Source organism: Heterocephalus glaber, unplaced genomic scaffold, assembly GCF_053883595.1.
Source record: "Heterocephalus glaber isolate CG9 unplaced genomic scaffold, H.glaber_assembly_v1.0 deba00001914, whole genome shotgun sequence".
In the NCBI taxonomy this organism is placed as follows: Eukaryota; Metazoa; Chordata; class Mammalia; order Rodentia; family Bathyergidae; genus Heterocephalus; species Heterocephalus glaber.
The window spans coordinates 50,942-57,223 of NW_028258516.1; the positions used below are offsets into that span (position 1 = coordinate 50,942).

Genomic DNA, 6,282 nt, shown 5'->3' on the forward strand with positions numbered 1-6,282 from the left:
TCAGGGCAATATAAAAAAATACCTATGTAAAATACTAAATTCTTGAGGTTCAATATATACAATTAATTTACACTCCAGGAAAAGGTTTAGAAATAAATGAAAAGAAATTCAAAGATAGAGATTACCCTTTACTTTTCTTGGGAAAATGTAAAACATGTAGGGAGCATGACGCAAACAATAAAAGCCAGTCCGTGTTTGCTTTCCTGTACCAAACTCACAAAAACAAACAACACATTTAGACCACTTATTTTAATTCTAAATACTTTTTTCTCTTTGAATCCTGCAGATATTTAGCTGCTGGAACCTGAAGAGCACAGAGTATAGCTTTCTGATGAAATTGATGCAGTTTACAAAGAACACAGGTGCCACTGTCTGCCGCTTCTCCAAGACGCTCTGGTACCCGGCCGCAGGGCTTGGTTTCTTCAGAGGCCTTCAATCCATCACTACCATCACCACCCAGTAGACTCAAGGATGCACTTTCATGACGCCAGTGGCCTTATAGTTAAAATATCTTTAAATTGGTGGTAGACATCCATATTGTTTTGAATTCTTTAAGAAGAAAATTTCATCACAATGCTGAAAAACGTATGCCCAGCACTAAGTCCTTTCTTTTTTTTTTTTTGGTACCAGGGATCAAACTTGGGACCTTGCACTTGTGAGGCAGGCAGCGGAACCACTGAGCTAAATCCCCAGCCCTCTAAGTCCTTTCTTAAACCTCATTTATCCTTCCTGGTCCCTGACCTTATTTATACCTTCCACATCATCAGCATTTTGATAGATTTCCTTCTTATACCTTATTTTTCTTCATTGTATTTTTTTTCAACAAAACAAAAACAAATCCAAAATACTCCTCTTCAATCTATTTTCTCCAATGTTTCTCCTTTCCTTGCTCTCATGGCCGAGGAACACTGCTTCTCAAAACTTTACGCCATGAAGGATAAGGGCTTGTTTGTTTTGTTTGCCTTAATCCAGTACAGAGTGACACTTTCATAAAATACAATAAATTGGATGACTAAGAAATAGAAAAAGAACACACACAGAGAATACAAGTCCACAGATAACACCTTTGGCTATCACGGCAAAGACAAATTGTTCCAAATGTTTCTAATCTTATCCCACCATATACCAACAGCAAACACTTACTGGACAGGAACTGATCTGAGGACCACACTTGAACATCACACCCCACAGGCTACTGAGGCCTTTAGTCTTTCTCAGATGTTTGCTCACCATCCCCAGATCCCTCAAAGTCCCTCTCCACAAGCTGTTTTCACTAGTTCACTTGGAAATCTCTTCGGACTTGTTGGCCATCTTAGCATGAAACCCACAGATAACTTTCTTCTTCTGGTAACTGATAAAAAGACACTTTCTCCTTGGTCTTTTCTGACACCTCTTTCTCCTCTAGGGTCTTCTTCCTTCCCCTACATCTTAGGTTCATGTTCCATGCGGTTCTGTAATTAGTAACTTGCTTTTTTCCTCTGTCCACAAAGATGCTATTTCCTGATTTTAACCACTGTCTCTGAAAATCCAACTTGCATTTCTAACCGGAGATGCTTAGGATCTCTCACCTATTTGCTTCTCTCACATAGACGTTACTACTCAAATTCATTAGTCTTTCAATTCACATCACTTCAAATATCTGCCAAAACTTCCTGCATTTTCAGGTTCTGTAGCAGATATAGAACCTTTGTTTGTTGTTCAAATGAAACAAAGATTCTCTTCACAAGGTGCCCTGCAGAATAAGCTTTGATTCCAACATAGCTTGATTTCAGTTCTAGCACCGGCTGGCTTCATAATCGGTTGCCTTAGTGTATCCTATTATACCCACTTCATTGACTGCTGCGGAAATTAATTAAATAACGGTTGCGCAGTAACTAGCACAAAGAAAATGCTCCACAAATGTTCTCATTATTGTCGTTGTTATTAAAGTTAATTACTCCTGCAGTGACTTTTCCTTGTATTATGTTACAAATAATTTTTGACACTTAGTGATTTGTCTTTAGACTGGATATGTGGGAATTTGTTAGTCACTCTTACTCATTACTGCGATGACAACCAGCAATTCTAAATCATTAACAAAAGTATAGTTTCAGAAAATGGCTCAAACATTTACATAGGAACATTCAGAAACTTGTAAATTCGGAGTACACAGCAAGAGGACCAACAGTGCAACGGAAATGCATTTAGTTTCCAGCACAGCCGCATACTACCTCACTTAAAATACAGATACCAATGCTCTAAACAACCAGGTAGCACACGGAAACTATCAAACTAACCCAAAGTGCCTTTGAAAGTGTCCCGGGATTTTAGAGGAAAAAAAAAAAAATCTAGCAACCTAGACCCGGCCACAGCCCCCGGCAGGCGCCTGGCCCCGGTCTCGGGCTCCTGCGCCAACCCCGCCCGCGGGGGCCCTAGAGGAGGGGGCGGCCGCCTGCCCAGGCCACCTGCAGCACAGACTGCTTGGCTCTCAGGCCGGGCCAGGCGGGGCAGGATAGCTCTCCCGCCCACCAGGGACAGGACCCGGGCCGCTAAGGAGCAGCTGGGCAATAGCGGGGGCGACCACAGCGCGTCTTCCCAGAGGGGTGTCCCGCCTCCCCGCACCAGGACTCCCGCGCTCACACGCCCCACCTAGGAGACGACACCGCTGATTCGCAGACAAGCTGGCGCCCCGTGCGGCTCCTAATCACCGGCCAGGATCAGCTCCCCATCCGTTTCCTCCCACGAAGCAGCTGCCCTCAGCCAGCAGGGCTCTCAGCTCAGAGACTCTGGGCAAAAGGTCCCGTGCTCCCACGGACAGAAGGCTCCCCGCTAACGCGGTCAGGGCGCAAGCAGGCGCGCGGGGGGTGTGAGCGGGAGTCCAGGAGAGGAGCCCTGAGAGTTGTGGTCCAGGAGTCTGCATCTTTGCTGGGCGCCACCTCCGTGGGGCAGCTGCAGGTGCTCCGGCCTTTCTCGCTGCCTCCTCTGTCTCCTCAAGGACTCGTCTTCCACTCCTGGATGATGGAGGAGTGTTTCCACGAAAGACCTGGACAGCCTCTCCCCTTCTTGGCATTGCACACCAGCGTTCTTCAAGGGTGGAAACGGTGGGTCACTCCTGTCATCTCAGTGCTTGGGGAAGCTGAGGCAGGAGGATCTCCACTTCAGCTCAGCTGGGGCAACTCAGTGACTGCATAACACCCCGGCTTGCGATACATCTGCATATATATGCATGTATATATACTATGTATATATATGGACATGCATATATACATTTGGACACAAGGTGTCTCGGTGCAGAGACCCTGGGTTACATTCCAAATATTGAAAAACAATTATTTCAAAGTGAGGTACTGGGACAAGTAGCTTCAGCATCACGTAGGAACTTGATAAAACTGCACGTCCTCCTACCTACCAAGGCTATTTTGTTTTTGCTTTGTTGTCTCTTTCTTTTGGTGGCACTGGGAAAGGAACCCAGGACCTCACATTTGCTCATGCTTAGATTTTATATGTTCTAATTTCTTGAAATTTTTGTTTATTCCTGCCTAGAAGCTGCCAAACTCTGGGTGATCACACAGAAGTAAGAAACAACAAATGTGCTAGATTCCTTTTACTGGGATCCAGCAGATCAACCTTATATGGAAAGTTCGTAACTGGTAAACTGGAGCATGACTTCTACCATGAGATTAGCTCTCTGGAGAGGGCCTCTGACTGCAGTCTCCCTCACATTAATCCTTCTCAGCTTGAAGCAGTTAGATAGAAATTATACCCTTTTCTCCCCTAACCACAGTTAGGGATACTTCTTCAGAGGGGTAAATATTGTAGACAGCTAAGTAAATTAGATATCTTGTACACAATTAGACAGGGTCAGCTCTTGAGGAGTCAATATGAAAGACAATTGAGACATATCCACTGAAGTTCAACATTATATAAAAACAGAAAAAGTGCTACACTCACTTCCCCTAGGGATGATTAGCAATGATTGATATTGCCAATAGATATCAATCCCCTTAAGTGGGGACCAGAAGCTCCCTAGCTCATTTTCTTTCTGGAAATTCCTTGTTCATTCCATATATGCTTGCTACATAGCTTGTTTCCTCATGTGATCCCCATTTAATGACTATTATCTGGGTGACTGTACTTGTAATCTGATTGGTTGATTGGGGTTTTGTCTCACCTTAGGCCCATCTTGTGATTTTCCATCGGATCATATTAGTTGACTATGGTTTTGTCCCACCTTGTACCTGTCTCACCTCATGGCTTTGCTCAACAAAATGCCTTTGAGAAACAGAGTAAGTGGGAAACTCATTTTCCAGGCCCCCTTCTGTCTCTCTTAGACAGAAGCTATCTTTCTCTCAATAAATTTTTCCTGCTCTTAACCTCTGTTGTTCCTGGAATTCATTCTTCAATTTTAGAGAATGTGAACTTGGTGTTTCACAAATCTAGCAGGTTGGGGGTTATAAGATTGCCTTATATTATTTGGATTAGTTTGCTTATTTAGATTGATATAGATATCCTAGTTAGGTAGAAATATTCTAGTCAGTCAGACAGGGCTGGGCCCTAGAAGTCAGTGCAGAGGATGAGAACACACTGAAGCTGTGGCTGGAGGTTCATTTGAAGAAGATTAAAAGTCACAGTGGCCAGATTGCATACTTCCCTAAGGGATGAACAGAAGTTTGAGATTATTGGTACCACCCTTTTGGGCTTTCTCATATAGATAGACCATTATCTCCTTGAGGGTGAGTCATCCGCCTCCATCCACTAACACTAAGACCAGTAAGACTAAGACTACAAAGACTAAGAAGACTAAGACTAAGACTACAGATTATTTGACCAAAATTAATGATGCCATCCATATACCCTTGTTGCTATTGGGTCAATATTACCTAGGCCACTATACTTGTAATCTTATCCATCGATTATAGTTTTTTACCCATGTTGTACACACTCCTCATGACTTTGCGCTATAAAACTACCTTGAGAAGTGGGCTCATTGGCAACCCATTTGAGACCCCTCCTATCTCTCAGAAGCTATTCTTATTCTGCATTCCTATACCCCAGTAAATTTTTCCTATTCTTAAGCTCCGTTGTTCCTTAGAATTCATTCTTTGATTTTGGGGAACACACACTCAGACTATCTGACATCTACCATGTTGGGAGTTAACATCTGTTCCCTCTATATCATGTGTTCCTCCTATTACTTGGTGCACTATATCAGGATGGCTTGGGCAGATGTGAACACCTGAACTGCCCACCTGTATCCTCTGAGACTCTTATTATTACAGACAGCTAAGTTAAGTAGAGATATTCTAGACAGTCAGACAGGACTAGGCCCTCAAAGAAGTCAGTGCAGAGGATGAGAACACATTACAACTGTGGGTGGAGGTTCATTCATTGAAAGCCAGGCCTCATGACAACGATGAAATGACTACATGTAGTTCCCCGGGGATAAACAACAAGGATTGATATTCTAAATAGGCATATCACTTGGGCAGGGGACCAACACCTTAACCCATCCTTTCCAGGAAAGGTCCTTGTTCTTTCCATGCACACTTGGTAGGTGACTTGCTTCCCTATTGGATCAACATTACCTAAGTGACTCTACTTGCAATTGCATTGGTTGACCATACTTTTGTCCCACCTTATGCCAACTCATGATTTTGGTGTCTAAAACTTCTTTGAAAAGTGGGCTCATAGACAACCCACTTTCTGGGTCCCCTTCTGTCCCAGACAGAAAGTATCCTTTTCTCAATAAATATTTCCTACTCTTAACCTCTGTTGTTCCTAGAATTCATTCTTCCATTTTAGAGAATAGGAACTCTGCATATCAGACATCTAACAGGTTGGGAGTTATAGTATTTCCCTTATATCATCTGGAAGTCCTTATGTCAACCCTAGATCATTAGGATGACTTAAAGCCTTGGTCACTCTGGCCCAAGAAACAGACCCCACAGACAGATTCTGGGTCCAAGACATCCAAACCACAGTCCCGGCAGCCCAGGTTCTGAGCCTCAAGGGACCGGGGAATCCCAATATTTGGGTGCAACTCTCCAACCAGGGACACTGTGGCCCTGGAGGTCCTGAATCCAGTCCTGTTTCCCTGCTCTGCACGTATAACAGGGGCACCCCACGAAGGAAAGTCCAGCTCAGAGAGCAGGTGGCCCTGGAGGGGCAGGAACGAGGGACCATCTTTGTAGGGATGCTTCATCCTGCTTCAAACTGCAGGATGACAATGGAGTACACAGACCCAACTGGGTGGGGACATCTACCCAGGCTCTACTCGCTCTACATCTCCCCGGGGCCCCACAA

At 44.1% G+C, this 6,282-nt stretch overlaps 1 protein-coding gene and 1 long non-coding RNA gene across 2 annotated transcripts in view; one reads left to right on the forward strand and one right to left on the reverse strand.

Moving 5' to 3' along the window:
• Positions 1 to 6,282, reverse strand: part of LOC147820455 (anthrax toxin receptor 1-like) — a 35,264-nt gene that overhangs the window by 4,417 nt on the left and 24,565 nt on the right. The gene's annotated exons all lie outside the window — the stretch shown is intronic.
• The window catches only part of LOC147820456 (uncharacterized), a 31,861-nt gene continuing 29,048 nt past the window's right edge, over positions 3,470 to 6,282 (forward strand). The window contains exon 1 of the long non-coding RNA XR_015448488.1: positions 3,470 to 4,265. This is a non-coding gene — a long non-coding RNA (uncharacterized LOC147820456). The remainder of the gene's footprint in view (positions 4,266 to 6,282) is intronic.